This window comes from Leucopleurus acutus, assembly GCF_964270905.1.
Source record: "Leucopleurus acutus genome assembly, chromosome: 11".
Lineage (NCBI taxonomy): Eukaryota > Metazoa > Chordata > Mammalia > Artiodactyla > Delphinidae > Leucopleurus > Leucopleurus acutus.
Genome location: NC_139152.1, coordinates 4,139,827 through 4,155,486, shown reverse-complemented (window position 1 = coordinate 4,155,486; position 15,660 = coordinate 4,139,827). Strand labels below are relative to the sequence as shown.

Sequence of the window (15,660 nt, the reverse complement as noted above, 5' to 3'; positions counted from 1 at the left end):
GCCGCCCGCCAGCCTCGGGCTGAGCCCTGATCGGTAGCAGAAAGCCCAGGCCTCTAAGTCACAGGGCTTATCTAACATGCCAAACACAAGACACGGGGTCCCTGCGGGCCCAGAGAGGCTGCTGTCTAGAGTCGGGGCACAGACGCCACTCCCCAAGCTGCCTTCCCTCATCTAGAAGCAATCTGTCCCACCCTCCAGCAAACACTGAGGTAAAGGGGAGAGCCTGCCCCACACCCCTGCTGGCTGGCCAGCTGAACAGCTGAGAGAGGCCAGAGAACAGGCACAGGGCAGCCTGACCCTGACCCCAGACGCTTGTGCCGTCCTCCTAAGCAATCTGTCCCTTCACCCCTGAAAAGCGGACAACAGTCGAGAGCACAAGCTTTGGAATCAGGCTGTCCCCAGCTGGCAGCTGCTCCAGCAGCCGGCTCTTGGTTTCCTTCTAAGGAAGATGCAGGTAACGTCGGTCGTCGGAAGGATCCAACGGGACGTGCACGCCCGGGGTCTGCCTGGTGCCCAGCCCACAACACGCACTTGATAGACAACAGTTACTGCTGTTCCTTCTGCTGCACACTCAGCTGACTACACAACAGCCACCACGGTCCTTCCGAAATGAAACGCAGGTCCGTCTCCTTGATCTAATTCCTCCAAAGGCGTCCACCTTGCCCACTATAAAAGCGACAGCCCTCAGAATGGCCCCCAAGCCCCTGTAGGGTCTGAGTCCTGTGACCTTGCCCTTGCTCCCTTCACTCAGCTGTACTGGGCTCCAACAAGCCTCACACGCTCCTGCCGCAGGGCCTTTGCACCTCCTGTTCTCTCGGCCCTGGGATGCACCTCCCCCAGATATCTCCAGGACTCACCCACCTCTTCTTCCCTCTCTGATGAAATGTCACCTCCCCAGGAACGCCTTTCCTAAGGACACTGTTTAACCCATAATACCTGCCCCCCGCCCCTTCCTCCCACCCCCTTCCCTATCTCACTCTGACCCATAACATTTGTCACTATAGATTTTAGTTATTTGTTTATTGTTTGTCTCCCCCTCCAAAACATAAGCTCTTGTGGTCATGGATTTTTCTTCACTCCTGCATCCCCAGAGCCTAAACAGTGCTGGCCCCCAAACATTTGTGGGATGAATGAGTCTCAGAACATTTAGGACAGCCCCACTTGGGGGTTGCCAGTCCTTTAAGGCTTAGTGGCCTCCTCTAGAAAAAAAACATGCTCGTTCTAGCCACTTCTCAAGGTCGTTGTCAGGAGGAAACGACAGGTTAAGATGATTTCTGGGAATATTCTTTGGTGCTTTCACAGTGGGGCGCCCTATAAAAATGGAAGACCCCAAAATTATTTATCCAGCACCAACTGAATAATTACTTATTCAGTCCCGGGGTGCGGACCCTGAGTGCTAACAGGACACCACAGAGAGGGGTTTACACAGACAGTCCTTGCCTCCAAGGACCAGTCTGAGGCCCTCGGACCCGCGGGCACGCATGGTGCTGTTCACCACAGAATCCCTTGCACACGGCAGGTGCCCAGTAAATGCCTGGCAGAGCATAAATGAGAAAGTCCCACATGGATAACCACACAGAGAATAGAAAGATCACCCACACAGAAATCCTCAGTAAAATATCTGTTGACCTAAAGCAGCACGTAGACAACAGCTACCACAGATAAAACTGACAGAAATATTGAATACATTTTTGTTATCTTCACAGCAGAGGCAAATGTGTTCCAAGGCAGAAGTCAGGAATTGATGCAAAAAGCCACGGGGAATGGAGAACAAGTTCAGGGAACTTCTTTCTAGTGAGTGCATTTCAAGAATTAGGCCAAAATCCTGCAGATCATGACAGAATGCGCTCCATCCATATTAGCTGTGATTATGCCATTGCTTGTTTTTTGTTTTTTATATACCATTGCTTTTATTATGGTCTTGGCACCCTCCAATGGAACAAGCAGGAAACGAGACAGAACACTCAGGTTTCCCATCAAACAGTGAGAGGCCCAGGCACACCGCTTCCCGCTGAAGCACCTCTGGACTGCAGCGCGGCCCAGCCACGGGGATGAAGGGCCGACTCCATTCGGTCATCAAGGGCTCCTGAGTGCCTGCTTTGTGCCAGACGCCGTCTGGGCACTGGACAGACAGAACGCACACAGAGTGATGCACCTCCTCTCCCCGGGTCCCCTTTGCAGGGCGCGCGGGCTTTGTGAGCCCGAACGCAGGCAGGTGCCAGCCCTCCGGGTACACCGGTCTCCAAAGACCATTCCCTCTCCGTTAAGGGAGAAAGGATGCTCATTCACAAAGGGTTCTGAGCACTGGCTGAGGAGGAGGCCAAGCCCACACTGCTCGGGTTGGTGAAAGCTGCTCTGGGGACCCGGCAGCCTCGGACACGAAAGAAAGTCCTGCAAACGGGCCATCCTCCAGCTCCCCGGAGAGCCACTGTTCCTCCCATCTCGCAAAGTAAGAAACGGAGCCTCCTGCAGGTCAAACTGGTCTGGAGGCCAAGGCTAAGAGGGCCAGAAAGTCCCCAGTTCAAGAGCGCTCCTTATGCCCATGGTGGTGCCTGGCTCGCCCGGTGGGGGAAGGGAGCAGTGCACCAGGAGAGAGGCTCCCGGAGCTCAGGCCTCTCACTCGGGGCACAGCCCAGCACTCGGCTGCCAGGAAGATCTCTCTTTCTTTCTCTTAAGAACTCTCTTTCTGCAAAGCCCTTGCCCCAGAGCCTGCCCAGCTGTGACCGCTTACAAGCGACCTGACCGGGCTCCTTCCGTGCAGAGGTGGGACAACAGCCTCGGGGAAGCAGGAGACAGGCCCTTGGCTTAGGACCCCTTCTGAGCTGTCCCCCTCCCCTCCCCCAAAGCCACCGAGCCGCAGCCCCGCCCGTCCTTCCTGGGCTGCATCCTTAGAAAGGGGAAAAGGCGGGTGCTTGAGGATTCCCTTGAGAATCTGCCGGGACCACCGTTAAACAGGCCTCCCCAGCATCTTCAACCTGGGGGTGAAACCTCCCGGGCACTTGCAGTCCAGGGAGGAGAGGCCCCACGGAGGAAGAGACCCAAGACCCAGAGCAACAAGCCAACGAGCAGGCAAGAGCGGAGGTGCCTGTGCAGAGCCACGTTCACCAGCACGGGAAGGGCTGCAGCAAGGCCGCCAGGCTTCACTGTGCGGGAGGCTCACAGTCACCCTGCCTCAAAGGCACTGTGTGTCCAGACACAGGAGACAATGGGACGAGGCGCTGACACAGGGCCAGCCCGGATCAATGCGGTGCCAGGCAGGCTGAAGGGGGATGACGGGGCCCAGCACCGGCAGCGGGAGGCCACTTCTGCAGGGGCCCCAGACGAGGCCCGGCGATGGAGGCTGCAAGGAGTTTCACAAGAGTAGTAAGGAGCATGTTTCAGGTGTGTTTTCTGAACACGCATGCACAGGTGCATACATGCGTGCGTGCGTGTGTGTGTGCATGGGATGCAGAGTTGCGAGGGCGGATGAATCAGGCTCTCAAAAGGAGGAGTAACATTTAACTCATTGAGTAGAAAAGTATCTTAGAGAGTATCTCGTGTAACACTGTACCTACTCTTCATCCCAAACAAAATCCCGGGTCACTATCAGTCTTTGCTTAAACCCCAGCAGTGATGGGGAGCTCACTACCTCCCAAGGTAGCCCATTCCTCCTCTGCCGGATGGCTCCAGCTGTTAGGAAGTTCTTCCTGGAACTGGGCCCACGTCTGACCTCCCTGAATCCCCTCCCCCATGGGTCCTAGGCACCTGGGTATTTAGGCTTTGAAGCCACAGGACATGTTTACACCCTCCTGTCCACATCAATCCTGCCCACGTCAGGAGGCCATTACTGTGCATCCCCTCCCTTCCCATAACACTCCATAAAAATAACTTCCAGACAAAAGGAACATTCCCAAACCCTTCACCCAGTCCCCATGTGGTGTAGTTTCCACCATCTTAGTCACCCTCCTCTGGATGAATTCAGAGTTGCCAGTATCCCAACCAGAATTAACAAAACCCAGATGCAGATGTGCTGTAAGCTGCACAGAGCACAAAGTGTAAACCTCATACCCAGGGCAGCATTGTTTTTCTTAGCAACCACACGGCACAATTAGCTTATAGTTTCTTCCGATTTATTCATTTGGTCCACAAACAGGAGCTGTCTCCTATGTGCCAGGCACTGGGCTAGGTACAAAGGATGTTAAGGGAAATACCGTATCACCTTTGTGCTCAGGGAGACAGCCTGTGTGGAGAGATAAAAAAAACAAACCAGATGAAACACGGGGGAAAGAACACACAGCTAATGGGGTTTTTCCCATAGGAAGGCTGACTAGAGACACCTGCCCCAGAGGGTAACGATGCCCAAGGTGAGTGTTCCAGTAATGCCAGCCTCAGATTACAGCCACGGTGAAGTGACAGGGACTGGCTTCACCCTTGCCCCTTAAACGACTAAAAAGCCGGACAGAAGGCACGAAACAGCTGCTTCAGACACTGGACAGCAGGCAGCACTAGACTGTAATCCGTGAGAGAAGGAAACACAAGAGGGAGTCCCATGATGGCCAAGCTTACTGCCCGGAGGCAGCATCCACACAGCAGCTGAGGACAAGGAATCCACACGGGGTCCAGTGGTCCCAGCGAGTTGAAGAGACAGAAATTGGAGTTCACAGAGATAGAATTTTTAGGGCAGAACTTTGGAGAGAAGGGGACTGCACAGAGAGGGTGCTCCGGAGAAGAGTCCCCTGGCATCTCCAGCTGACCTACACAAGTGTAGGGTAAAACACCACAAGCCTGGGAACAGAACCAACAGAAAGCAACGGGCCAGCCAATCTGCGGGGCTCACTCAGGGCCACATTCCCACCAACGAGAGCAGAAGAGCTCACGACACACAAGGCACTGGGTAGAGTCCTCAGAGGGTGGTGCCTCAGTAGTGAAGCTACACTAGCCCTAGCCTGAAGGCTGGACGCACCCTAACAAAGCTTACGAGCAAGGCTCGGACATATTAAACCAATCCCAAGCAGTGAAGATGCATGCCAGAATAAAGGCCAATACTATTTGAAGGAATGTAACAAAATCCAGCAACGCTCCATTGACAACGTCTGGCATCCAATCAAAACTTAGCAGGCATTCACAGAAGTCGAAAACTATGAGCCATAACCAGGAGGAAAAGCAGTCAATGGGAGAGACGCAAACATGACAGATGATGAAACCAGTAAACAAGGGTGAAAAGAAACAGGAATTGTATGTTCCATAAGCACAAGAATGCAGAGGAAAACATAAGCTTGGTGTGAAGAGAAATGAAAGATATAAAAAAAGACTCGAATGGAACTTCCAGAGATGAAAAGCCCAATATCTGAAATGAAAAATACACTGGATGGGACTTAGTAACACTGGATTAGATACTGTGGAAGAAAAGATAATTGTACTTGAAGATATTAACTCTAGAAACTATCCAAGACGAAGCACAGAAAGAAAAAAGATGGAAAAAAATGAATGGAGCTTCAGCAACCTACAGGACAATATCAAACAGTCTAATATACACATAGTGGAAGTTCTAGAAAGAGAGGAGAGAGAAGGGGGAACAGAAAAATACTTGAAGAGGGAATTCCCTGGCAGTCCAGTGGTTAGGACTCTGGGCTTCCACCCAGGGGCCCAGGTTAGATCCCTGGTTGGGGAACTAAGATCCCGCAAGCCGTGCAGCACGGCCCAAAAAAAAGAAAAATCTTGAAGAAATCATGGCTGACTGAGTTTTCAGATTTGGTAAAACAATGCTCATAAGAGAAAAAACCATGCAGGATAGGAGGTGAGTTCCAGGCCAGGCAGACAATGACAAGGACAATGGGAAATGAGAACCCGTGTGGAGGGCGTTACACAAACAAACGGGACATAGTGGCCCCAAGTGGGGAGCAGTTAGGCTGGACACTGCTCCAGGTCACTGCAGACTCTGCAAGCCTCACTCAGCCCCTCGGACCTCATCTTGTAGGCCAAGGGGCAACCACCTCAACCTGGACAAGGGCAACTATTTTCTTAAACCTAAAGTCTGACTTTGCACAAGCAGGAGGGTCCAGAGAACAGAAGAGAGGTTTGAGGTCCAGCTGTGACATCTGAGCCCTCAGCCTGTCCCCATGGGGATGACTCAGCTGAGATGTCCACCCTTGGACCACCCCTTTGGAACAAAGAGCGGAGGCAACAAAAACATCCCACCCGTCTGAGAAGGGTCTTCCTCCCCACGACTCCTGGAACCAGGTAACTCTCAAGCCAGAAGGGACGTAGGGATCACAGACTCCTCACTTTACACACGAAAAACCCAGAGAAGTGACGTGACTGATCCAGGGCCAGCCAGGTGTCCTGACTCCCCGGGGCTGCTCTTTCCACTGACCACTCACCTGCTATGATCCCCACCGCCCTTCCAGCACCACGGACGGCTCCAGATGGCATCATGGGTCAGCGCACATCTACATGGGTCTCTACACACCCATGCCGGCTCCTCCAGGGCAGAGGCAGATGCCTGGCATCACTGTGCTCCTGACCTGCTACCGGATGGGTGCTCAGTACACGCCCCCTTCACGCGCACTGAGCAAAAGGGTCTCTGGGCCTGACTCTGGGGAAGGGAGGGAGAGATGAGGCTCCCCAGGGTGCAAGGCCAGAGCTGCCCCGAGCTGCCTAGGTCCGAGGGGGACAGAGAAACAGAGCAGAGAGAGGGCTGCACTGACCTGGCCAGTGGGTGTTACCACGCGACCCCCGAGAGGCAGGGATGAGCTGGTGTGGGAGGGACACTCCTCTGGCTCCTTATCAGACTGGCCCCGAACCAGCCCTGAGCTCCCACCTGCTCCTGCCCGGAAGAGGAGACTGTCTGAAACCTTCCTCCTCTTCCCCTACCCTTTCCAGCACCTCCTTCAGCCCCAGCCTTGCTGTGGGCTCTGGGCTGAGCGGCACCTCTTTACAGGGGTCACGAATGAGCAAATTCTTGAGCTATTCCTGGGGCCTCGATTTTTATCATCCTTCCATTCTGGTCAATTCTGAGAGGCCAACGGCCAGGAATGCCAGAGAGCTCCGAGCCCGGCCCACCAAACCCAAAATAACCCCACACGTGCCTCTCTCAAGTCCTCAGGGATTTGGCCATTTTGGGTGCATGTTTTCCTACAAAGCTGCCCCCCTGGCCCTGTGAGGTTACCTCTGAGGCACCCCTGGGGGAGCTGAGGAAGGTGGGAGCCGGGGAGGGAAGCGGCGGGGGATAAGAGAGGCAGAATCCAGGCTTGGGATCTGCAAAGGCTGGCTCCAGCCTCCTCCACTCAACTGCCTGGAGCTCCTGGGGAAGCCAGCCTCAGTTTCCTCATCGTGAAACCTCCAAGCAGCGGCCTCCTCTTGCCCAAGACTTCCTGTCCGCCCCTTCGGGAAAGGCAGCGATAAGGCCCCCTCCCTGAGCTGCAGACTCCTTAATAAGAAGCTCCTGGTTTGAGAGTCCTGCGCCCTCCCCAGAGACATCTCCCACCCCTGCAACTGGGAAGATGGGGCGGTTATACATCAGGCAAGTGCTCCAAGTGTCCAGGGAAATGGGTAGGATGGGGGACACGTTTCTTCTCACGTCGCAAATGCAGTATTCATGCATTCAAAAGCGATCGGCGTGCCCACCAAGTGTTGGACAATGAGAAAACAGGCAGAGCATCAGTGGAGGGGAAAATCCAGGCCTCTGCTCTTCAGCAGAAGTAGAGACAGAGATTGAGGCGAGTGGTCAGAAGTGCCCCTGCCTGGCAGAGAACCAATGCCCAGAGGCTGCGCGAGTCCTGAGTCATCTGAGTCCTCTGGCTGCACGAACACTGCACTGCTCACACTGCAGGGCTGGCGGAGGGGGAGGCTGCAGGGTCTCAGAAACACCGGGGTCGGTGGAGACCGGCCCCCGGTCCCCTGCACCGCCGGGTTTAGGATGTGCAGCACCGAATGCTTTAGTTCCTGACATGAATCAGGAATGTTAAAGAGACTTGGTTTAAAACCACCACCATCATAAGATAGATATACCCTCTTAGGTATTTCTTCAAAGCTGCACCGCCCCTCCAGTGAATGCCCTTGAGGACGTTTCGGCAATGAAAATGTAATTTTTGGCAAACTGAAGATTTAGCACTCTCTGGTGGGGGTCCCAAGGAGAAAGGGCCCACAGTCTAAGGAATCACCTCCCCTTTGCCCCAGAGTCAGGGTGGGGCTCACCTCCCCAGCCTAGCATCCTCCCTCACCCCGGCCCACAGACAGAGCGTCAGGTCCCCCCACTTCGCTCACAGGCACGGCACCATCAACCATCTGGATAAGCAGTGATGAAAGTGGATGATGAAACAGAGGTAACATCGCTTTTCATTCCAGATGAGGTGTGACTGTCAGGCATGAGGCTTCAGCTGGTCAGGCTGGCTTCTCTTCCAAGCCCTACATTGAGGGCTCTGGCTACAGCAATCCCATCCCTTCCTACTCGGCCTCCAGAGCCCATGCCCGGGTGCCACGGACGCTGCGGGGCCGAACCTCAGGGGGAAATGGGAGAACACGATGAAATCGAGAAGGCCTTTGGTAGCTTAGAACAGAAAAGGTGTGGGACTCACCTAAGCCAACATTGGCTGAAGCTCTTACCACACAGAGCACCAGGGCTCAAAGATGCCTCGGACCCTCGCAGAGTCAGAGTGGCCAGCAGTGGGACTTCCCTGGCGGTCCAGTGGTTAAGACTCCACACTTCCAGGCTTCCCTGGTGGCGCAGTGGTTAAGAATCTGCCTGCCAATGCAGGGGACGCGAGTTCGAGCGCTGGTCTGGGAAGATCCCACATGCCGCAGAGCAACGAAGCCCGTGTGCCACAACTACTGAGCCTGAGCTCTACAGCCCACGAGCCACAACTACTGAGCCTGTGTGTCACAACTACTGAAGCCCGGATGCCTAGAGCCCGTGCTCCACAACAAAGAGAAGCCACTGCAATGAGAAGCCCTCACACCGCAACGAAGAATAGCCCCCGCTCACCACAACTAGAGAAAGCCTGCATGCAGCAATGAAGACCCAACACAGCCAAAAATACATAAATAAAATAAATAAATTTATACAAAAAAAGAAAAAAAAGACTCCGCGCTTCCACTGCAGGGGGCATGGGTTCGATTCCTGGTCGAGGAACTAAGATCCCGCATGCCAAAAAAGAAAAAAGAAAAAATCTCCTGTTCCTTTCCTAGACTGTGTTTCTCGCCCAAGGAGTTAGACATAAAACGAAGTGGTCATTCACTTGCTGATGAAGTGATATTATAACTCTTGATGATATGGAAGTAAGAATTATCCTCGCAGCCACAGGGAACCAGAACTGGGGGGTGGAGGCATGGGCAGGGAAGTCAGGAGTCAGAGACAGGCCTCTTGGGTCTCCGCTGATGGACAGTTTACCTACCATCCGCCTCAAAGCAGCAAACGCTCAGCTGGCACAGGCTGAGGACCTCCGTTTAGTTTTTCCAATTCCTTGGCCAAAAGGAGCGGCTGAGGTTTCTTGTCTTGCTTGTGATGCCAGACTTCTCCGAGGTCTGCAGCGTCAGCTCTGCACGTTCTCCTCAACACTGAGCACCGGGATACATTAAGCCCGTGAGCTGATCAGATATCATGCACCCTGCCACGGTAGCATGACGCCAGCGCCCCCGGCACCCAGGGAAGCATCAGGGCAGCTGCAGCTGCTGGCTGCCTCCCATCCTCCAGTCCCCACCAAGCGCTGTCGCTGAGCCGGGTCCATTCTCTCCCGGCACAGCCAAGGAGGAGAATGGCCAAGAGGCTGAGCTGTGCAGCGTGGACTGTTTCACAGTGAACCTTTCGGCCACAAAACATTTCTTTTCCAAGAGGGGCAGAGAGAAAATAAAACACCAAGGGGTTTTCAAATGCGAAAGCCCTCTCAGCTTTTGTTCTAGTTTGATGAATGCACAAACCACCAGGCAGTTGACAGGCAAAAGAACACGGGGCGGGCGTGTGAGGAAAGCGCAGTTCATCAAGGCCAGCCTGGGGGCTCCAGGGAGAGGGGAGTTTGATGGATGTGAGTCCCAGGGAGGACTTCTCCCCCAGCGGCTCCGTGGAAGCATCCTCCTTGAAACTGGAAGTGGCACTCCTTAATGACCCGGAGGTGGCTCTCCCCGCCCCAGTGTTTCCTCCTGTCTCTGTCATTTGAGGCATTTCCCAGGAAAGAAGAGCTACCACGCATGGCAGGTGATGAGAAAACTATACAAACGAATACGTCACAGGGAGTCAGAATGTTAAGTCCATTGTGAGTTGTCTGGGAAGTGAAGTCTGATCCTGCAGGCTGGGTCTTCTCACTCCACCTCTGAGGGTAGGAGGGGATGGGGAGAAAGGCTGGAGCACAGGAGGTGCCCTGTTTGCTGGGCAAATGAATGAATGAGTTCCCAGCAGAGGCCTGAGTCTAGAGTGACTGGCTGGCTTCACTCACTGACGCACATTCTTCGGAGATGCCATGAAAATTAGCAGCAGGTACCGAGCAGCGGAGCTGCCAGCAGCTTCCAGAGGGCAGGCAGGCTCCCGCTCTGCTTCCACAGCCCGCGGGCCGGAGAAGCCGTCCATTATGAGGCCCGTGCTCTAGCTCACTCTCACCTCCGGCCAGACAAGCCCCTCACACACATCCACACAGAATCCACCTGGAACGACACCTCTAAGCCAGCAGGAGGATGAAGCATCCCGCCTTGCCAGTTTCCCTGGGTGACCCATCCGGTCAGAGGGGGCTGAGAAGGGACCGAGCCTGGGCTGTCTTCCAAAGGTCTGTGGCGTCTAGCCCCCAACATTCTAATCCTCCTGCTTCTGGGCCCGTGCAGGGGCTGCACACCCCTGCCCTCCCACCGCTGCACACACTCGCCCTTGACGTGCCTTTGCCAGTCCTCCCATCAAGAGGTGGCGTCTTTGCCCCAGCCCTGGAGTTCCAGTGGGTGCGGTGACTTGCTCTGACCAAGCAGCAGGTGGATATACATTGTGCGACCTCAGAGCCTGCATCTCAAGGGGTCTTGGAGATTCTGTTTTCACTTAAAAGGCCAGTTCCCTTGAGAATGAGAAATCACGTGGGGCAGAGAGGCCCAGCCAAGAGCCAACGCCAGCCCAACACGTGCCCAAGGGGCTCCTGGACCATCCAGGCCCTGCAGAGCCACCAGGTGGCTGCCACCGCGTTCACAAGCTCAGGTGATGGGACCAGCTGAGCCCCGCCCAGTGCTATGGGCACGGCTGCGGGAGGACGGCTAAAGAAGTTTCCAGTTAGTGTAACACAATGCTTTTACGGAAATTGATAAGATAATAGGTAGACAGCTGGATACTAGTCTATCATTAAAATACCTACAAGGAATATAAGTCAAAGTGCTAACAGCGATTGTCCCTGAGGGGCAGGATTACAGGAAGCTCTCCTCTTCTACCAGTTCTGGAACGCTTGACGGTTATAAGGAGTTTGTATTATTTTTGCAACAACAACAACAAAAAAGTACTTTAAAAAAATTCACCTTGGGGCTTCCCTGGTGGTACAGTGGTTGGGAGTCCGCCTGCCGATGCAGGGGACACGGGTTCGTGCCCCGGTCCGGGAAGATCCCACATGCCGCGGAGCGGCTGGGCCCCTGAGCCATGGCCGCTGAGCCTGCGCGTCCGGAGCCTGTGCTCCGCAACGGGAGAGGCCACAACAGTGAGAGGCCCGCGTAACACACACACACACACACACACACAAATTGGATTCCGTGACAAGCTTATTTTTCCGAAAAATCTGTTTTCATCCTGTCATTCCCCTGTCCGGGGACCAACACCAGCTCCCCACTGCTAGTCTGCTGAGGTCAGTCTCCTCTGGGGGACATTTCAGGTACCCCAGAGTGAAGAGGCCCCGCCTTGACAGCTTGCTCCTCCCCCTTCCAGCCCAATCACCGGGCCACGCCCAGCTTGCCATCCACCCCTGCATCCCCGTCCCTCAAGGCCCAGCCCCATCTCCCCTGCGTTCCTCCGCCGGTCCTCAGAGAGCGGTCCACCCAACCCTGTCCTTGATGGGCCAGTGTCCTGTATTAGTCTCCCTGCACTGTGGGGAATGACTGCCCCTCATAGAAGACATTCACGGACACAGGCCAGCCAGCCACCGCCAGCTCCAGCTTCTCAGTCTGCAGTAGGCGGGGGGCAGAGCCGAGACGGTGGTTCCACCCCGACTCCCTCTCTGCTGTCCACAGCCTGCACGGTGGGGGGTGGCCTTGAACCGGCACTTCCTCCCCACCCGGCCCATCTCAGCGGCAAGCAAGTGGAGCCCCTTTGCCATGGCTGCTAATGCAGAGTGACTCTGGCCTGGGGATGCTCCGAGAGATTCCCCTCCCCCCGCTCCGGTCCCACGTGCTGCATCCAGAGCTGAACTCTGGCTTCAAACCGACCTGCCTTCCTGGGGGACCCAACGCTCTTCCTCATGCAGGACTCTGCCATCTGCGTGTCCGGATTGTAAACGAAGCTGTTTAGAATCTTCCAGGATGGGACGAGTGGGAAATTGCAAGCCCAGACCTCACCTCACTTTCTCTAAAGCAACATGTGTCATTCTACGCGTGCCCAGCCCCCCATTCCCACCCATTCTACGTGTGCCCATCCCCCCACTCCCACCCAGCCGCACGCTGCTCCTCTGAGCCCTTCTACAGGGTGGGGACTCGCTGGGGCAGGATGTACCCTCTCTGCCCCGCACGCCCCCGGGGCTTGCTGGAGAGCGTTGGGCCGAAGCCTCAGCCTCTGCACTGGGGCAGGCGGCCAGGTTCTGTGCGCGTTTCACACTCCCCTCCAAGGAGGGGCATTCACGACACAGGTATATACTGACCCGTTGAAAGGGCTCGGGTGGGCCTCTTAGCTGAGAGAACAATGTGGGAGAACTCCCCCCCACACAAACTTGCTAGGACAAGCACACACACACTCACCACCACACACACGCACTAGTGCATGGCCACACCCTGTCCCAACCTCGCTCTGAGCATCCCCGAGACCGCTCCCCTCATCTGTCCGTCCACTGTTCTCAGAGGCCCGTTCCTACCCCTGGCCCTCTCCCTGACTCTGAACCTGACACCCTTTCCTCCCTGGGGGTGAGAGGAGCACAGGATGTTCTGGGATGCAGCACAGGTACTGGGCCGCCGCCCGCCAGGGCTCTAGAAGGCCGGCCCAGACGGAGTGGGACGTTGTTCAGGCTTTACAATAATTTGCTCGCTCTAATTTTTCTTGTTCACCTGAGGAAGGGCATTTTTGGACTCCGCACAAAGGTGCTGTGAGGGTTGGCAGCGGCCCTGAGCTGCCAAGGCCAAGGCCAGGAACACGCCAAGATCCTACACAGGAGGCTGCAGGACCCTCAGCCTCCCTGCAGTGACAGCCAAGCCTCCCCAACAAGGGGGAGGTTCCAGGAGACTGGCTGCGCTGCCTGACTCTCCAGGCGCCCTGGATGGTCCTCCACCCCCATCCTTTCCTGTTTCCAGCACAAGGTCAGATATTTTAACAAATGCTGACGCTGGGTGTAGAAATGATCACGAGGCTCTTGGAAAGTAAGCAAGTATTCAAAGTGCAATAAATTTCCAGGCACTGGAAGGGGCGTGGGGAGGAAGGCAGAGCGGGGAGTGGGTGGTAAACTCAAAAGCACAGGTAGTATTAAACAACAGACACTCAAAAACCATCTACACGTGGCTGCCGAGTGGGGCCCAAAGTGCCGCGCTGACCGGTGAGCCCCCCCAGACGTGTTCCTTCCGGCCGCCCCTTCCGGGAGCCCGGCCACTGCGGGCTGAGTTTGGGTTGTGTTTTTTGGTTCGAGGGGAGGGCGGGTGGAAGCTGGCCTCCACTAGGCAGATATTCTCATTTCACCAGGCTGGGGCTCTGACGGAAGCTGAAATTATGAACTCGTTGGGCTCGGGTCCAGCGATGGGGCCTCTCGCTCCCAAGTGCGTGGGGCTGGGGCAGGAGGCAGGCAAAATGAAAGGGGCGGCAGAGACCCTGCCGCTAACCAGACCGGCGCGCATCTCTGTGGACAATCTCCGCGCCCCCGCCCGGCTTCCATCAGGACCCAGATCGCCTGTTCACTCATGAACCTCACCCCTCCCTCCTCCGTGCACCTCGAGGCCAGGGGCAGAGGAGGTTCTTGTGAGAGGAGGGCGGTGGGGAGGCCCCCAGACTGGAAGCGGAGACCCAGGCAGGCCTTCGTCCACTCAGAAACCATGTTCACCAGCGCGAGAAGGCATCTGAGCGAAGGCGGGGAGGAGACTGGCCTGAAGAACCAACCAGCCCGTCACAGGGGACCTAACCAGGAGAGGTGGGACGAGAAGCTCCACCGGGAGCTGGTCACCATCCCACAGGCGCAAGCGCAGGACAAGAAACGGCCAAACCAAAGGCTGTGAAGGCCAAGGCCTTCGGAGAGGATAAACTTCCTGTCCAGAAAGGCCTCCACGCAGGTCTCCCTCACTTCGCCTTCAAACAGACACACAGGAGGACAGTCGTCTGGCTAGAAAGGGCTGGTGACGCAGGCCCATCTGTCTCCTCCCTTGAGGCCCCCCAGGGCGGGCCCCGTGGGTCTCTGTGACGGGGTGGGACGTGCCCTGAGCCGCGAGGACCCTCACCCACTTGTCCTCAAGTCCCTCCTCCCTGCCACCTGATTCTCAGCAGACTGGTTTCCCTCGTCCTGGCCTCGCGCCTGGCTGCACAGCCAGTCCTCCCGTAGGCGGTGCCCCAAATCCCAGGGCAGCAAGATTGAAAGCAGACACCCCCCAAGCCCCGGGGGGAGGGGCGAAGACTTAAAATGGGAGCCCTGCATCCCAGCTGCAGCAGACTCCAGACTCCAGGAGGGATGGGAAGCAGATTCCTTGCCGCAGGTCTGCTGCGAAGGGCAGGGGCAGCGGGAATCAGATGGCCTGGGTGTGAGCCGCTGCTCTCCTGGCACTAAAGACGTGGTCTTAGGCAAGTCTCTGACCTGCACTCCACCTCAGCCGCTGCCACTGTGAAACAGGGGGAAATGATAGCTACCTCACAGGACTCTCATGAAAGCTAAATGAGAGTTAAATTAAGATTTAATACGATTTAAATTAAATTAGTTGTGGACATATGTAAAGAGTCTGAAACTGTGGCCAATGATGACAATGACAAATATGAATCCCGGCATCTGAGTATCGTGTGCAAGGCACGGGCAGGCCAGCCACAGGTCCGCAGCCACTCCCGGGACTCCAATTAATCTCCGCTGGGACTCAAAGAGGAGGGAATCTTTGGCAAGAAAAGCTACCAGCCAGCACCCTCCTTCTCACCACACCACCCCACCACCACACGGCGGGGTTCTTGGAAGGTAAGAGGTTTACAGATCACCCCCCAGGAGGAAGCCACAGGATAATACACACATCAATTAAAACATTAAAAGACCCAGGTCTGGGCTTCCCTGGTGGTGCAGTGGTTAAGAATCTGCCTGCCAATGCAGGGGACAGGGGTTCGAGCCCTGGTCTGGGAAGATCCCACTTGCCGTGGAGCAACTGGGCCCATGAGCCACAACTACTGAGCCTGTGCTCTAGAGCCTGTGCTCCACAACGGGAGCCGTGACAGTGAGAGGTCCGCACACCGTGATGAAGAGTGGCCCCTGCTCGCCGCAACTGGAGAAAGCCCTCGCACAGAAACGAAGACCCAACACAGCCAAAAATAAATAAATAAATTTAAAAAGACCCAGGTCTGTACGCAGCACCCCCGGA

General features: G+C 55.7%; 1 protein-coding gene across 1 annotated transcript in view; it reads right to left on the bottom strand.

Moving 5' to 3' along the window:
- TSPAN9 (tetraspanin 9) overlaps positions 1–15,660 on the bottom strand; it is a gene marked incomplete at its 5' end in the record, with an annotated part of 181,512 nt that overhangs the window by 158,164 nt on the left and 7,688 nt on the right. The window lies entirely within an intron of this gene.